Source organism: Bufo gargarizans, chromosome 7 (genome assembly GCF_014858855.1).
Source record: "Bufo gargarizans isolate SCDJY-AF-19 chromosome 7, ASM1485885v1, whole genome shotgun sequence".
In the NCBI taxonomy this organism is placed as follows: domain Eukaryota; kingdom Metazoa; phylum Chordata; class Amphibia; order Anura; family Bufonidae; genus Bufo; species Bufo gargarizans.
This window is the reverse complement of record NC_058086.1, coordinates 200,682,416-200,702,004: the sequence shown is the minus strand read 5'-3', so window position 1 is coordinate 200,702,004 and position 19,589 is coordinate 200,682,416.

Sequence of the window (19,589 nt, the reverse complement as noted above, 5' to 3'; positions counted from 1 at the left end):
TAATGATATTGTAAGAATATGAATGATCAGCCTTTGTCCCATATGGAGATAGTGGAGATGAGTGAATTGCTCAAAATTCAACTTGCATTCTATTCAGCTGTTTATCGGTCCACTAAATGGATTCTACTTCAAATGATTTGCTGTTTAATGCTTGTCATGGTATAAAATGTCATTGTATACTCTGTATACCCAGTATGGTTATGGATAGAAGTGACTGAGTTAATCAACTCTGGACAGCTCCTACAGAAAGCTTGGGTGGGGATCCTGGATCATCCCCTTGCTGAGTCTAGAGCAGGCATGTCCAACCTGTGGCCCTCCAGCTATTGCAAAACTACAACTCCCAGCATGCTTGGACAGCCTACATTTATCAGTCTACAGCAGGGCATGGTGGGAGTTGTAGTTGTACAGGTTGGGCCTCCCTGGTCTAGAGAGTTCTACCCTGGAGTTAGCCAGTAGAGGAAGAGTGAGGAAACAACCCACCAATCTACAGAAAGGAAGAATGAGAGAAAAAGACAAGAAGTTTCAGACATCTGCATAGCTGAGCATTGAAATCAGTAAGGCATCATGCTATCTAAGCTTTTTAGACTTTACTGTAGTGAGGGAAATACCGTTAAAACAACCTTCACACTCAGACGCGACTTGACTAGTCGTATCTCTAAAAACCTGTACCCCTCAGTTGTGAATTACAGACACAATTGCAAAAGTGATATTTCCAGCTATAGAGTATGCAGGAAGAGACTTCAGAAAGATAGAGAGGAAAGAACACAATCATTTCCATCCGTGCTCAAATCCACACAAAACCATCTGGGGAGATTTGCACTGTATATTGTGGGATTTTTTTTTTGCTATCGCTGGATGTACTACAACTCCCATTGTACACTTAAAGGGGTATTCCCATCACAATGATCACTGTTAATCTGTTCATTTTTGTAAATACATTTTATTACCCAATTCCCACCATTTTTGAGAAAATAAGTCCCCTCTTACCTGATTGTTGTCTTTCGTCTCCCCTTGTTACGAATCCGGCCGGGCCGCGCTTGCGCAGAAGACTGAAGATTTTCTCCCGGCCGGGCCGCGCACGCCGCGAACGCGCACGCCGGCTTTGTACTATACAGGCCAGGAATAAGTCACCATGGCGCATGCGCGGCAGCGTGCGCGTTCAGGACATTGCCCGGCCGGGAGAAAATCTTCAGTCTTCTGTGCAAGCGCGGCCCGGTTGGGAGAAGACGTCAATCAAGCCCAGACGAATCCAGGAAATGAACATCGCGCTCGCCGCAGGTAAGTATGAAAACTGATGATAGGAATACCCCTTTAAGTAAAGAGAGATGTTTATTCTGCTTTATCTGGCCTGGTTACTGACTCTTGCACCATACTTCGGCCATTGAACTCTACACTCTCTGCCTTGGACACATACAAACACTTAACATTAAGGGCACCCCGACTACTATCAGGCAGGAGCCCCTGAACCAGGGTATGCTCCAGGGGAGGATAGGGTTCCCCCTACTTTTACTGCATGGCCCTAAGGAGTATCTTTGTGAGGAAAGGCTCTGTGTTTGACCGTCACACCCAAAACTACTACGACTCAAATCTACCACTCCGGCTCCTCCCAGGTCGCTGTACTGGGAACCCAAACAATTGCTAAAAACGAAGACTCTTCCTGCTTCTCTAAGCACCATATACTTTTTGAGTTAATGGCACAAGATATCAGTGAGGAATCCTGCTGACAAACTTACTAATGTCAATCTTGCATAACCTTCTATATCTGTTCACATGCCCCATCACAGCCAGGATTTCACCCTATTGCAGGTGGCACCATTGTTGGCATTGAAGTTGAATTTCTCTCTCTTACTGATGCCACACCTGCTAGATGTTCTACTTATGTATTCTTCAAGAGACACAGATGCATATCATTTCGAGGATCTGTACCATTTGGGAGGGAAGGGTGGACAGTAGGCAGCACCCCGAATTTGCCACTTTCATGCTGAATTAGACTCATTTTGGTTACATCTGGAACGTTTTCTGGAAAGTTGAAAAACTAGCGCTTGCATTTCTGGTAATGCATTTTACTGGAAAATTTTGACCATTAGCAAAAACAATCCTATGTTTAAGTTACCGAAAACACTCACTCACAGTAATGTAATGACAGTTGGCATTACATTGAGTTTTATAAAAGCTTTTCACTTGTTTTCTAATTAAAATGTTTACCGACAACCAGAAGCGCGGCCGTAGTACACGATCAGCGGAAAATCCTCTTTACTTTCCTGGATATTATATTTACCATAAATCAATGTGGTATAAATTAGGTAACACGTTATAAAGCTCTGTTCACATAAACACTTGCTGACATGTAATCACTTAGGGACCAAGAATTCACAACTAGAAAAGTGGAGCACATCACTGTTGCAACTAAAATGTATGCATATTTTGCTTTTGTATTCGACAGAGCCAGAAGCAGAGGTTTCTGTCCACTGTGTAGTAGCCATGCCAGGGTACTGCTGAAGTATACCGGCACCAGAAACTACACACTGGGTGGAGCCTGGCTACCATCCACAGTATAGATTCTGGCACTGGTGGTTACCCAAAACAGCTGATTGGTGGGGTGCCAAGTGTTGATCCTCCACCAATCAGATTATACTGACGTTAGGTCATTAATATCTAAGTACCAGAACAACCCCTTTAAATCAATCTTCCACTATACTCAACACTCTTTAAATTAGTGTTGCTGTTTTACTTACATTTGATTAATAGAAATACAGTAGTATACACATTGCCTAGGTAATTGCGCCATACAGTGCCCAGATAATACTACACTGTAACGGATCTCCTGGCACCCCAACCGGGTACCTCCGTCGATAGATGCTCCTAGTGCTTTCCAAGGACTCCAAGCACTCCACTTGACACCGTACGCACTGCAGACCCCACGAACCGCCGCAGCTTGGTTGGGGTCTCACCGTCCTCCACCCACGCTGGACCCAAGACTGGGCTTCAGCTTCCAGTGGGTGAACCTCTCCTACATCCAGAGAGCAGGAACCATGAACAAGCTCTTACAAGAGCTTATACTCAGGGGAGTATTGTGATATAGCAATCCCCAAGAGTGTAGTTATCCCATTCCCCAAACATGAGCCAAAACTTCATGAAGGTATAAAGCAGCCTCTTTATTTTAACACACAAGCATTTTATACACATCTTCCAACAAGGTTACCACCCACAGGGTTTTGTAAAAACAGCCAATAACCACGTACAATACACTCAGACACTCCCACACAAAATCCTCCCCTCTGCCTGTGATAGAATTACCTCACACTGGGTTGATGCAATCATCACAGGCAGGAGAATACACAATATCCTCTGTCCTGGAGACAACCGAGAAGTAATTCAATTATCTCTCAGGACAAAGGACATCGCCAATACACACAGAGAGACAATGGAACAGACCTCACTACTCAACGTATACAACGTCCCACCCTTTTCAATACACATAGACATTTAACATCCCAAAATGGCACGAATTAGACCAGGGGTTCAAGTTAGTCCAAGTCCTTTGTGAACAAAGGAGGCCTGGCTGATGAGAGGGCCCATAATCCTGGGGCAAGAGGCTAGTAGCCAGGCCCCTCCAAAACCCAGTAGCGAGGTTGGTTTCGCCACATACACAATGACCAGATAAATAGTGTCTAACTGTGCTCACCTAATGTGGTGAGACTGCCTGAGGAGGTTGCAGGAAACACCACACAAAACAGCAATGCCTTACCTATCACTGCAACACTGTTCACATTCGAACATCTCAGTAACACAATAAGTAACATATTGTCTCTTAGTATCTATCAGAGTGCTGAGGTCCATGTCTCCAGTCTATGAAGTTCTTTACACAACCTACTTGCTATACTCAATTATAGCAAAACAGTTAATCATACTGTTCGTACATCAGGTGCCTCCTGCTTTTTGCTGAACTCCTCTGCATATTTGTGTCAAGTTAGCTTTGCTGCTGCTCCCACTGACTAGAAAGTCTCTGGTTTTCTGATCTATTTGAATGACCCGACTGATTTGGGAGTGATGCAAGGCTCCATTATGCTCCATTATGCACAGTCCAGAAGGCTGCCACTGTCTTCTGACCGGTCCCACACAAATTAAGCTATTTCTAAATAGCTACTCTCCCCTGCCCAGGATTACATAAGACTCTTACAAATTTCTCTAATGTAATGTCCTCTAGCTTAGGCTACACCAAAACAATAACTTATACTCAGATAAGTAGTGCTGATAAAAAAATAAAATAAATGAGGTTACAGTGCCCAGATAATGCTCAGATAATTATATAGTCCATAGACAATATCAAATCACACGCTGGAAAATAATAGATATACCCAGATCACAATTTCTTAATGTCAAGAGAAATATTGTCATATACAACCCTAATGCCAATGGTTTCTATGTGTCCAAAGAGTACACTACATTGCTTCTTCAAAAATAGTGCCATAATTGCATGTGTCATAATTGGTTTGTGAAGTATTACATCAACAGAATATCATGGTTAAGTGCTCTCAAAGATATTGCAAAAGTTTTGTTAGGCGTAGATGTGATTTGGTGGTTTTGATTACATTTCTTTAACCAAAACCAAAAGTGATTCCAAAAGTATTGTGGCCATATGCATTTGGCTTTGACAACTACACTCAAAACTGCTTGTAAATCCAATCCATTATACTGTACTCTATGTGTCAGTTGAGCCCATAACCTAATATCTTGGGAACCACAATGTATGTTGGATCTTTGCATTTGCTTAGATTTAGCCTGTATTGTGACTAGAGATGAACGAATTTCTAAAAAATTAGATTCAGCCGGTTTGCAGAATTTTCTGAAAAGATTTTCTCAGATTCTAAATATATTTGCGGTGAATTGCATTAAGAAATTACTATTTTCGGGCTGCAGAGAGCCTTTATAGGGGGTGTAGAACACTGCTTTGCAGTAACATGCATAGGGAGTGTGCTGTGGTAGTGAAATAATACTGTAAGTCAGTATGACATGCAGATGGCAGGCGTCGCACTTCACTTTTTTGGGCAGTCACGGGGCCAAAACCGACAAAATAACTCAAGTATGAACTCAGCCTTACAGGTCAATGTTAGCGTAAAGAAGAAGCGCAGTCCTTTTACACCATCGTCAGCTGATTACACATAGATGTCTACAGAACCTGTTCTATTAAACGCTTATACAAGTAGAGCCCCTCGACAGAGTGGAGAGGGTGTCAGCAGTAAGTTTGTGTTGACGTCACTGATTATTTTCCCCTTCCTCTGATCTGTCAGAACAATAACCCACAAAAAACGGATCCGGTCTTTGGAGCATACGGCTTCACTCGGTCAGCATTTGCTCAATAATCCATCAGTATTGCTAATGCCAAAAAAACAGGAGTGGATCTAAAAAAGAGATGACAAGTGAATGGAATATTTGCATGTCTTCTGTGTTTTGTACCCACTCCTACTTTTTGCTACCAAATCATAAGCCAATTCTGATGGGACCATACAGGCCTTACAGCTGCTACACAGAGAGGATCCATTGTGCATCTCATTTTTTCCTTCCTTCTGACAGATCAGAAGAATGGTCAAACAAATGATGATGTCAGCCAGGCCAAAAGGCTAAATAGTGGCCCAGTCATGAAGTGGGGAGGGTGGGAACAGCATGAGGAGACCACAGAGTGGCCCAATAACAGGGTCTGGAGGTTGCGGCAGCATCAGGAGGCCACAGAGTGGCACAATGACAGAGTGTGGAGTTTTCAGCAGTATGAGGAGGCCACTGAGTGGCACAATGACAGAGTGTGGAGGTGGAAGCAGCATGAGAGGGCCACCGAGTGGCACAATGACAGAGTCTGGAGTTGGCAGTAGTATGAGGAGGCCACCGAGCGCAATGACCGAGTGTGGAGGTGGCGGCAGTAGCAGCATCAGGAGAAGGCCACCGAGTGGCACAATGACAGGGTCTGGAGGTGGCGGCAGCAGCATGAGGAAGCCACGGAGTGGCACAATGACAGAGTGTCAAGGTGGCAGCAGTACGAGAAGGCCACTGAGTGACACAATGACAGGGTCTGGAGGTGGCGGCAGCAGCATGAGGAAGCCACGGAGTGGCACAATGACAGAGTCTGGAGGTGGTGGCAGCAGCATCAGTAGGAGGTCACAGAGTGGCACAATGACAGGGCATGGAGGTGGCAGCAGCATCAGGAGGAAGCCACAGGGTGGGACAATGACCGAGTGTGGAGGTGGCGGCAGCATCAGGAGACCACAGAGTGGCAAGGTGAAATAGTGTGGAGGTGGTGGCAGCATCAGGAGGCTACAGAGTGGCAAGGTGACATAGTGTGGAGGTGGCGGCAGCATCAGGAGGCCACAGAGTGGCAAGGTGACATAGTGTGGAGGTGGTGGCAGCATCAGGAGGCCACAGAGTGTCAAGGTGACATAGTGTGGAGGTGGTGGCAGCATCAGGAGGCCATAGAGTGTCAAGGTGACATAGTGTGGAGGTGGCAGCAGCATGAGGAGGCCACAGAGTGACACGACGACAAGAGATTGTGGAGGTGACAGCAGCATGAGGAGGCCACAGAGTGGCCGCTTCGTCTATTTATTAATAGGGAATATGGGACAGAACAGAAGGTTAAAATTTCTCAACTTTATATAGTGTTGCTTAAAGCACGATTTAATAATACATGTTCTCCGGCACAAAAGGCTTGGCAAATTGATTGTCCGTGAATTTCCCTCGAATTTAAGTTTACTTTCTTAAAATTTTTATCAAGTTTTGGTTCAATTTAATATTCAATATTTAATAAATTTAAAAATAAAAATTAAGTGTTGCCTAAGCAGTTTTCAGTTTATTCGACTACGTGGTTACGATGGAGAAAGCATTCCAAAAAACTATTTCTCTCCACCTGGAGATGAATCATGTCAAGATTGATGCAAGTGTAATATTGGCTGCTTATCGACCCAGATACTTCTGTGGGAACCTGCCTGACATGAACAGGTCTCTAGTAGCTACAGACAATGAAAAGACAAAGTTTGAAGATAGCTTTGAGCCCGGAAGAGTCGCAAAGTTCATCAAGATACGTCCCTAAAGATTTTACCACATATAACCGCAGCGCTGAAAGCTTAATAAATTGAGTTTTTCGACCAAAATACTTCAATAAAGATTTTATTGAAGGAATGACTGATGAGGAGCAGGAGCATCAGGACCAGCAGACGATGAGAATGACAGACAGCTCCCTTTGTCTAAGGTGGTAGTAGAGCCTTGACTGCCTGCAATTGGGTGCGGCATGAAACTGGGTGATACAGCTGTTGCTCCGGCAGGCTGAACCAACACATCGGAGCCACGGTTCTCCCAGGCCACTTTATGGTAACGCTGCATTTGTTGATGCAGGGCCGTTGTGCCAACATTGGCACCCTGGCCACGCTTCACCTTCTGCCCACAGATCCTACATAAGGCCATGTTCGGAGGAGGCTGTACAAAAAACTGCCACACCCCAGAGTAGGTGATTTTACCGACAACACTACGCACTGACTGACTGCTACCGCCGCTGCTTCCGTGAACCTGTGGATCCCTCCTTAATAGGGATAAAATTTCAATTTAGGTACTAAAAATAGGCCACTAAACTATTTCACAAACAAATGCAACAGTGAAGTGCGTATATTTTTTTCCTTTTTGTACTGAAATAGGATACTAAACGCTTTCACCACATATAACTGCAGAAGTGAAATGCGTATATATATTTTTCCTTTTGGAATAAAATAGGCCACTAAATTCTTTCACCACAAAAAAATGCAACAGTGAAGTGTGTATACTTTTTTCCTTTTTGTACTGAAATTGGACACTGAACTCTTTCACCACATATAACTGCAGAAGTGAAATGCGTATATATTTTTCCTTTTTGTACTGAAATAGGATACTGAATGCTTTAACCACATATAACTGCAAATATATTTTTCTTTTTTGTACTGAAATAGGCCACTACATTGTATTGTCGTGGGATGTACTACAAACCTCATTATGCACATGGGTAAAGAGATTTTTTCTTATGCTACATCTGGCCTGGTTACTGACTCCTGCACCATACGCTGGCCATTGCACTCTACACTCCCTGTTTTGCACCCAAACAAACAGTCAATATCTTGGGCTCGACTACCATCAGGCCCTTCTTTTACTGCACAGCTCTTGGGAAAAATGGTGTGAGAAAAGACACTGGATTTGACTGTAACAGCCAGAGCCACTACCACTGTCATCCTCTGCTCCTGCTCCCCCCAAGCCGCTGCATATGCCAATGTGCCTGAGCCCTAAATATAAAGAAATTTGAAAAAACATCTTGTACCACACCTAATCCTTTGCATTGCGACTTCAGAAGGGTTTCATAGCTAGTAGTACTCACCATATGCAATGCCCATCAAATTACCCAGCTTGTATAAAACGCATTCTCCTGTTCATTTATTGTTTTTTATTACTACCCCTCCCCTAACAGCTTTATAAATAATGAATTATTCCTATCTCAATTCCTGACATTTGCAACTTATAATTACCATTGGTCCATTCCTGCATACTTTCTAGTAACACATCCACGCTTATTGCACCGATATGATCTCTGAGTCTAGAAATGTTATTATTTATAGAGATTTGAAAAGCTGCTGGTCTGTGCCCAGAAATTCAGAGATGAATGACTTTCCTCCTTTCTATATATTTGGCTTCATTTTCCCTCTAAGTGATGTAAAAAAAAAAATCATAAAAATCCCCATTCCGTTGCATTTCCTTTCAGACGTGACCTTAAAGATCAGCGCACGCTGTACACATGGCCCGTGTCCCGCTTTGCTTGTCTCGTAATCTTCAATAATGCATGGTAATTCCATGGTGATGTATATTGATGTTGTATGATGAGGAATTTATCTTTACACAGTGATCTCCCAACCTCCTCGATGATTGTTCCGAGTGCATGATCAACATCTTAAGAGTAAATAAATACCGGGTCTTGCAGTCAACTGATTGATGGCAACTACCAGCTCAATTATGTAATTGACTACAGCTTACAACTGCTGTAAGCGGTCTACAGAGCCGATCATCTCTAGGTCTTTCAGATGAATGATTTGCAGCCGCTCAGCCAAGAAAGGCACAATGCTGAGCTGGCTTTGCATCTTTACGTCTCCTGAAACAATAAAGAAACAGAAGGAATTTGAGAAGCTTTCGAAGCTTTATTCTTTGTGTTAAATGGAATTATCAATGTAGCAGAGATGAGTCTGTAATTTGGGAAAGGTCAACGTGACATCTCCATGTGTTATGCTTCTTGTATATAACACAGCCTGTGCAATGTTTATAACACGTGGTGCCATCATATGGTACCCGACATGGACCAAATGGCACTGTATTCTCTCCTATAACCAATGCTTTGAGGGAAAAATGTATGTACCTCTGTTATGCAACACGCATGGAACATGTTCATTGCATGGATCATACACATATAATATGGGCCCATTGGAGACACTTTAAGGTTCATTACGGGCCCATCAGACCCTTTACTCCAAACATATGACCCAACAGACTCTCCTTTCTATCCTCCTGGAGGATGCTTTATATCAATTGATAATGGAGAAGAATAGATGAACTTTGGGCCCATTCTCCATCCACTGGACAGGTCTTGCAACCCAGTAGCAAAGGAAGGCAACCAACCAGGGCTTAGCCTCCTCTTGTATCTCATGTATCTCATAGCAGACTCATTATTATTATTCTTGTTTATTAATAAAGTGTCACTATACAGATGAAAAGGGGTGTACATGCGTAATATAAAACAATTGCCAAAAGCATGAACAAAATGAGTTACAAACAGCTACAGAAGGAGAGAGGACCCTGCCCGCTTACGATGTAGAAGGGATGGGGAAAGACAATGGCTAAGGGTAAAGCTGGTCATATGGCGGTATAACGACAGGAAGGTAACTGGTTTATTTTGAAGGTTTCCATTGTAGTTGACCATCTGATATGTTGGGGTAGAAAGTTCCAGAATATGGTGGATGCATGGGAGAAATCTTGAAAGCAACTGTGGGAAAAGCAAAGAAGTAGAGAAGAAGGTCTTGTGGGATTTTGTGTGGAAAGGTACCAGGAGATCAGGTCACAAATGTATTGAGGAGACAAGTTGTGGGTGGCTTTGTATGTCATAGTGTTTTGTACTGGATTCTCTGGGCAATGGTGAGCCAGTGAAGGGATCGGCAGAGAGAAAAGACAGAGGAGTAATGGGGGGAGAGGTGGAATTAGTCGGGCAGCAGAGTTGAGGATAGATTGGAGGGGTGCGAGAATGCTAAATGGGAGGCCACAGAGGAGAATGTTACAGTAGTCTAGACGGGAGATGATGAGGGCATGTGCAAAAAAAATTTTCTGACTCCTACTTTACAGTTGTGTGGATCAGAGAGATATTTTGAGTTGGAAGCAGCAGGAGGTGGAAAGAGCTTGGATTTACAGTTTGGAGGACAGAGCACAGCAGGTTCCGCCAAGGTACAGTAGTAGACTTGTGGGACTGGGGAGAGCATGCAGCTATTGACTATGATAGGTAGGGGGGGGCTGAGTGAGATGAGGGCAAGTTAAAGTCTGTCTTCTGCATGTTAAGCTTTAGAAAGCGAGAAGAAATAAAGGAGGATATAGCATATATGCCCTACTGGATTCTGGATAGTAAGGGGGTGATATCTGGACCAGAGAGGTAAATTTGGTGTCGTCAGAATAGGAGTTACATATAAGCCATGAATGTGCAAGTAGGACTGACTAAATGTCCGGTCTGTAAGGTATGAGGTGATCCAGGAGAGGAGAGTACATGACACCAAAAGATGAGAGAGTTTGCAACAGAAGCCTCATAATCTGCTGCAATGGTATGTACTTTCACCCTTGCACTTCAAAAAGAGTTTTTGCAGACGTACAGTATGTGTCACCTGCTCTCTGTGTAAATTGGGGTTTTCCAAGTGTTTTGTATTCATGATCTATGCTGAAGACAGGTCATTGGTATCTGATTGGTGAGGGGTCCAACTCCAAGCATCCCCACTGATCAGCCGTTTGAGGAGGTGTTCCTCGCAGTTTACCAACACAGTGCCAGCCCCTTGGATGGCAGCTGTTCTTGGTATGGCAGCTCAGCCCCTTCACTTGAATGGTACTGAGCTGTGCCTAGACCAAGTGACTGATGAACTGCATGTTACTGGCCTAGGGTAAGCTGTGAGGAGACAGCAGTGCTTACTGAAGCGCAGAGGCCTCTTCAAGCAACTGATTTGCCGGAGTGCCGGGAGTTGGACCCCCAACAATCAGATACTGATGACCTATCCTGAGGACAGGTCATCTGTATAATCAACTCAGAAAACCCCTTTAATGACTTCATCTGTGCCTTGTGTTTTGCCTCACATTCACCAGTTGTCCAGTTCAATACTGCTTTAACATGGTCATGGACCTCTTTAGTCAATTAGAATATTCTTCTAAAGATGGAGGGGTCATATATTATGGACTTGGTAAACCATATTGTCACGGCCTTTGGTTTGCGCTGTGACACTGTTGCCACACTTGCAGTTGTCTGCGGCAACGTGTTGCTGTGAGAGCATGCAGTGGCAGTGTCTCGGCCTTCTGGGTGATTGCCGGAACATGGTTGCCACACATGCTGTTGCCAGTGGTAACATGTGGATTGTATGCTTGTGTGTGCACTTCCCCTTTAAGTGGCTTCCTTCCCTTGTCTGGTGTTAGAAGGGTTAACTCCCTTCCTAGAGTTTTGTGAACACTGGGTTTATGTGTGTGTGGGTGTGGCTGCTTGGGCTATTTCGCCTCTGCTGGATACCTGAAGCTCTGGGTTCCTCCAGCCTTGGTGTATGCTGGTGGTTCACAGTTCCTGGCTTGTTCTATCTGTCCAGTGAGGGCCACCCTTGTGGTCATAGATGTTCTTATGGTGTCTCATGTATATTGCAGCTATAGGTGTCCTGGGTTCCTGTGTGGCTGTGGTGTGTGCTGTGTCCTTTTAATGTTGGTGTGGACACCAGCACTTGTGCACGGGTTCCAGTCAGTGTGTCTGTGGCAGGTAAGCGTGTTACTGGTTTCACTTTCTTGCCATCTCCTTGCAGCTAGGCCTTTAGAGACTCCTGTTCCTCCGTGTTGTGGAGGAACAGGTCGTCTTTACCCTGCTCCTAGTCCAGGGATTTCTTGAGGGTTAGTAGGGCCCTTAGGTTCCGGAGTATGAGCGCTCCTACCATCTGGGTTGGCTCATACGGTTAGGAGCTAGAGAGAATATAAGGGATGCAATAGGAGGTGACCGGCTCCCTGATCCCGGCATCCTGGCCTAGCAGCTACCCTTTAAACCTTTGATACCGCACGGACACATATATTATTGGTCACCCCACTTTACATACACTTCTGTGGAATCCAAGAACTCAAGATCTATGGAGTTTACCAGTAGAGAAGATTTTACGGGTAGGTAAAACTTTGAACAAAAGTCTGTTTCTAACATTTAAAAGACTCAACCTTAGGTGTACTTTTTAACTCATAGACTTAGTTTTACTTTTTGAGGACAAAACATAATAAGAGTATTTTCGAATAAGAAGAATAGAGGAATGAAATGCAAAAATAAAGACGTTGGGATACTATAATTTTCTGTCTTGACCTGGTTGGAGACCAATTGTGGACAGCAGAGGCTGCCTCTCTCAGCCTGGAACAGCACAAAGCTGTGATCGTCGTGTAATTAGAAGTACTTACCTTCAACAACCATTCAGCTATTTATGCTAAAAATATAGTACCAGTCTCACTAAGAGATTAATCTTGAAAGGGATTTGGGGGACTACATCTTTAAAAACCATTATTAAGAATGTTGCGTTTTACCTTCGAAACAGCTTAAAAATGCAAACTATGCTTAGCTTTACTGACAAGATTATTCATCTGCTCAACAATAATAGATAATTGCCACATAATATGTATCTTATTATTATTACCCACACACTCGCTTATGCTAAAAGCTACGAAAGACAGCTAGAGAAAATTATAGGAAAAATACTTTTTATAATAAAGGAGACATTGATCCGGTTAATTTCAAAGTTTCTCTTGAATTTTGATCTTCTGAGCTGATATTCCTGTGTGAATGTCTCGACATTCATATATATCAATTCGGGCTATGATGCAGAGGTTTCAATCACAATAAAGCAGACATAGGGGCATAGGGAAAAAGCATGGATAGTTAGGGGTCTACCTCATTGATTTCTAAACAGATGGACCATAATGCTCCATATTAGCATTCAAACCTATTTAGGACCATAGAGTTCATTGATTCTTTTGGTCAATATCTTGAGGGATCTCTCAGAGGTTCTAACCTGGGACATTAAAAGTGGTTTTCTCTTTATAAAACATCCTTTAATTATGGGAATTGGTGATGGTTTCAGCTCACCAATCCCAAATTATATAGCCACCGGTCTCAAAGACGTCTGAAAATAAGTGTGAACATGAGAGTTGACCATGAAATGTAAAACTTAAAGTGGTATTCCAGTTTTAAAGATTACATTATTTATTTAGAGATATTTTCTAATATACATCTATTTAAATTTTTGCTTACAAACCTTTATTATACCCATACAGTAACCTCTCCCTAAAATAATAAATGGTATGGCCCATTTTAGTCCCGTAAAATGCATCAATAGCATAGTTAGAAAGGAGTAAATGTTGTATTAGTCATGTGAGCTGCCCAGGTATCTAACCGTTGAATAGTAGTGTTATACACTATAACTACCATCTCATGTATATGTGTAGAGAATTTTATGATTTCCTATTATATAAACAAATAAATGTAAAAAATAAAAACAAGAACTTTAATTTCCCCTACCAGCTAATCAGAACCACTACCACTAAGTGTATTATAATATTTTTTTAATCTACTTACGGTATCTGTATTCTACATATCTTTATTTGTTCGTGTATGGATTCTTACCAGCCAACTCTGATGGCATACACTTCTCACGAAAAGTTAGGGATATTTGGCTTTCAGGTGAAATTTATGGAAAAACTTAAAAAGTTCCTGCTCCAGTGATATTATATCATAAAAGTAGGGCATTTAAGTAGAAGCAGCAATGGTGATTTTCTCATCTCAAAAATGTATTGAAACAAAATCCAACACCAGTGGTGGGTATACCCCCTACAAAAAATGTCAATGTCTCAAAAACTTGTCATGTGGCCTTGAGCATCAATTACAGCTTGACAAGAATGTCTCATGCTGTCCACACGTCGGCTTATTGTCTGCTGAGGCATGGCCTCCGACTCTTCTTGAAGGGCGGCCCACAAGTCATTGAGGTTCTGGGATACAGAGTTACGACCCTCTATGCGGCGACTCTGCTGATCCCATCGTTTTTTTATGCTTTAGTGATGGAGTCTATGTGCCTGTGCTCTCTACCCTCCATGGCCACCCTGATGGAAGATGGAACTCCATGAGGTAAGAAGTCAATTAACAGATAAAGATGGAAGGAAATCCACAGCTACATAATGGGTGGCAGTAGGAGTGTAGCTATAGGGGGTGCAGAATTAGCAGTTTCACCAGGGTCTTTCTGTCTAAGCAGAGGACCAACTGTCCCTCTGGATCATAATACAACACCCGTATTGTAAATGGCACATTGTAGATGTTACAGAATTTGCATTGGAACCCCAGAGTCCCATCTCCAGGCAGAAGCCTTCAGCATAAGTAATGTGCATGGAACAATTTAATTCTTCCCCTAGATAAAAAGGCAATGACACCCTCATGCAACTTTTATAAGTCACCGACAAATCTCTGCTTTGGCTTCCAACTAAAACAAATGTACCAAGTAGAAGCATATTTCCAGTGAGCCTTGCAGAGTATCTCTGCACATACACTATTAAAAAATGTATATCTAGTAGTAACAGAATACAGAAATCACAAGTGGTATCTGTTATAAATGAAGTGATAGAAAAAGTAAGCCAAAATTGTAAATAAAACCTGAATCCTCTTCTATCTTTGCTTACCATTCCTTAACCTTGATCACTGTTGGTCAATGAATATATTACATGCAATATTTCATCCAGCAGTCCATTAGTTAAAGGGGAACACCTACTGAAAAATAAAGTACTCTTTTGCAAATATCATTTAAAGGAGTCTGTCTTCTTTTTGTTAGTAAGATCTCCATCACAAATGATTACAAGGCGGCTCAATGCTGGCACCTCCACTGTAATCTGTGGTCGAACCTGATAGTAAATGTTTAATTCTCTCGCAGTGCCTCCACAGGGGAAATGAGGTATTACTGGGTTCACATTGAAATCAGTGTGCTGTACATTACATGCCGAAATGTGATGGATCCTCCTTTTATTTTGCATTTTCATGCTGAAGATTCTCTGCTCATACTAATGGATTTTTACAGCTTTCAATGTCAGTCCTGCAAAATAGAATGTCTGCTAATAGGTTATGAAGGTCTAATAGGTCTGATCTATAGGACATGGATCTACTGGGAGAATGATGACTCCTATGCCACCAGATAAGGGGGAGATTGAATAGTGACTGTGGCTCTCTCTATTGAACTCTATGGCCAGTTTGAGAAACTCCCATAGAGTTCAATGAGGAGAGCCCCACGCATGTATTGCCACATCTCCATTCTGTCCATGCCTATTTACCTTTGTTGGCCACAACTCCATTCTATTCATGCATGAAAATCTTTGTTGGCCACATCTCCATTATGCCCGAGCCTGAATACCTTTGTTGGCCACGTCAACATTCTGTCCATGCCTAAATACCTTTATTAGCCAAATCTCTATTCTGTCTATGCCTTTGTTGGTCACATCTCAATTCCTAAATACTTTTATTTGCAAAAAAAGCTGTGTGCTGCGATTGGCCAGTGCTGCAGCAAGGGACACGCCTCCTACAAAAAATCAGTCCAGTACAACAGACGGAGCTGAGACACCGGAGCCTATACCGGGCGAACGGAGCAGCGCCCAGGCATACTAGTAAGTGCAGGGGGATCCCTGGGCGCCGCTCTGCCCACAGATAGAGTTAGTTTTTAGTTTGTATACTAGTGAAAGGTCCTCTTTAAAAGGGATTGTCTCTGATGACACAACTCCTTTATGGAATAACCTGTGGATAATTTCTCAGATGTTAAGACCCCGTTTAAAGCTTTTTTTGGAACTCCCCCCCCCCCAAGAACAATTGGGGTCATCTAATTTATGAAACGCATCCTCGGTAACAAATAAGTCAAATATTTTTCCTACTTCCTTAATTTTTTTCCCCTTTTTAAAATTACATTACCAATGTAAGAAACTATAAGACAGTAATCTCAGGAAAAAAAACAAAAAACTTTTGTTGCAGACGAGATGATCATCGTCAGCAAAGTCTTTAAAGAATTCATTATTCTTGCTTGGCTGCCCTCTGCTGGAATTTCTGAATTATTAACTTTAACAACTGAGCACAGAAGATGAACCAGAAGTTTAAAACGAGTTTACACGGACAGTAAAACTAAGCTATCCATACCAACCAGGGCGTCGGGAGGTATTTATGGAAGCAAAGTAAAAGTAATTGAACATCAAGGGAAAGGAGGTATTCAAATTTGATTTAATTATCCATGAAAACTTGTAGCACTTTCCGAGAATTGGAGAAAATAATTATAAAGAAGAAAAAAAAATAAGAAATATTCGCGTATACACATTGCAACAAAATGGAATGGCGTTTTCCTTTTCATGAAACTAATAGATAGACCAGGTAGCAAATGGAGCAGGAAAGATTTGTGTTATATAAACATACTCTTACATTTGCAAATGTGGAAGTATCCGGAATAAATAATGAAGAAATAATGACGGTGTTAAATAAACCATTTTCTACCAGCTTTCGCAAATGCACTTCTGAAAGATGAACATCAGAGTCTTTAGAATCTGCTCTTTATTAACAAATAATTCTAGAAAAATAGAATAAGATTTAATTTTAATGCTTGCCATCTATGCAGGGTCAGATTAGGATTCAAGCAAGTCCAAGAAATTCTTCTGCATAACTTGTCTTACAGACTTTTGCAATCAGAATAAACAGCAAAGCAACTTTGCCCATACAGTAGGTTTGACTATAAATCATCTGCCGTTTTATGTATACAGTCCGTGTGCAGACCTATGTGTCTCTATGGCTATATACTATGAACAAGCCCTTTGTCTAATTTTGTCTTGCAGTCATATGTTGTACTGCTCCTTCTGCCTCTCCTCTGTAGCCTACAGACAGTAGAAGTGTGGGCAGAGTGAGTGGAGTAGCATTTGAAATGTAGCATTAGACTGCAACCACAGAGACAAAGAGCTCATTAGCTGTAGACATAAAATGAGAGGTTAATTTAATCGACTCTAGGAAAAAGGTGCTTCCGTCTTTTTTTAATTTGCTGGAACAATAAATAAGTTGCTTTTAATAATGTGTTATTATGGCGGCTCGTGCAAGCTGTTGTTCTTCTTCTCTGGGAGTTGCCTCACTCACCATGTTGCTGCTCCTGCCTCCGCTCTCCCCACCAGGGCACCATTCCCCGTCTGTTACTGCAGGCCGTGGCCTGCACTTTCTAGGCGAGCCCTTTCTCTGTGCCCGTAGGGCATGTGCCCCCTCCCCATCTCTTAAAGTGCCAGCAAGTGTGGACTCTAATCTTCACCATCCAATGGCTAGACACCCTGGGATACTTAATGCACCTTACCCGATGGGGCGGTGCCTGAGCTGTAGGTTCATAAGTCTGCTAGTTCCTGCTAAGGTGTGCTGTAGTCTGATTGTCTGCATGTGCACCGACCTCTTCCTGATTGCTTATTCTGATGCTCAGCTGCCTGACCTGACCTGTACCTGATCACCGTATTGACCCTTTGCTGTCTTCCCTGACTTTGGGACTTGCTTCTCAGATTTTCATAAATTCTGCCTGCCCTGACCCCAACCTGTTTCTGACTATGAGTTTGCCTGATCACTCGATGCCCCGCACCAGTGCATCTGACCCCCCCTTCCCTGTGGATCAGCTGTCAACCACATCGGGAGTAGTCTAGAATCTAGCAAACTAGTAGGTCCTCTACAGCAACGTCCAGATCCCTGTATAGGGGTTAAAGGGTTAATAACAGGGGACTGCCCTTAGGCTTAGCCTAAAGTCATATGATTATATGACGCAACACCCACTGTTCATAAGACAATGGTTATCATGAGAGATCCTATTAATCAAAATTAAAAGCTATGGCTACCTTTGACATGGAATGTATAATTTTTTTAGAAATGCTAATTATTAACTTGAATTTAAAAAGTTGCACTAAGTTTCAGGCTGCAGTCTTCATTTCTTCATTCAGTTTATGTACCCCTGAAATTCAGTATGCAGCCCATGCCTAATCTCTGAGGGGGTCCTTTCCAGTAATGCATGCTGGATGTGAGCTCTGTGTGTCCAAGATGCTACTGCCTTCACTAGCTTTAGTGTATTAGCAAAGCTTAATTCCCATACTGATGTCCCCATCTACTTTACAGATCATGAGAGTTCTCTTGTTCCTAGTACTTACAGTTACTGATGTTACGGAATGTACTCAACTGAGAAATGAACTTTCTGCACTGTTATAAATAGCCGGTATGATGCTCCTCACCCTGCCAGTTTGTGAATCAGCCCTTCTGAAAGACACAGATTCTTTCTCCCCACCTCACTCACTGATCTGCCATGTACTACCTCTTCCTGGAGAGGAGAGCAGAAGAAATGAAACAGCCAGAGGCAGTGTGCTGTCTGAGCTATATAGATTCAGCAGGGCAACTATCTATGTAACGGAGCAGAGACTAAGCAACAGCAGAGTGGTAAGACATTTTAATGGAGTATATAGAAAATGACTTACTATGCAATTTATCTGCATAGTAACCTATCTGACATTCATGGCATATTGTAGTGATGGGACAACCTCTTTAATTTTGCACTTAGGAAGCAAATAATTAAAATCGAACACAATGGTGTCAATAGCCTTTCATGAAAATATTTTTGTCTAGGACCAGCAACAGTGGTGTCACTTATACCTCCTAATGCAAAATCAGGAACAGAATGCCCAACTCACCATGTGCCATTATTATTACTGGTGTCTTCTTATGTGGCAAGGACCCTTTGGTCTTTTCAGGCACCAGGATGGGGTGAAATATATCTACACCCCACCCAGTCCAGCAAAAGTCCCATTGTGCGCATGACTGATGTTCTAGGAACGGTTTTAATTGTTGATACTCCTCATATCAAAGCCAAGAAGGATGGGTCCAATTTGTCGGACATCTGGAATTTGCAGGAAGACTCTCTTGAAGTTTTTGCGCAACCATGGGATCAATAAGGAAATGAGATCATTGCAATCTTCTATTGTAACTTTTTGTAGCTATTGTTGTTTCTTGCTGATCGGTCTGACTTGCCTAATTAACAAGGCGGAAAAATACGAAACTTGGATAGAAACTGATTTCACGTCTGAATGTTTAAGATGTTTTTACATTCTGATATTTTCCTAATTAATTGTTTATGGTTTAATCTGTTAACCTGACAAACAACACTGCACATAACAGTGGGATAATGAAATGTTATTCTGTAATAAACACGAAGTAGCAGGAACAGACATCTTATTTATTTGTTATAGAACCTGAAATTGAATTCTGTGATGAAGTAATC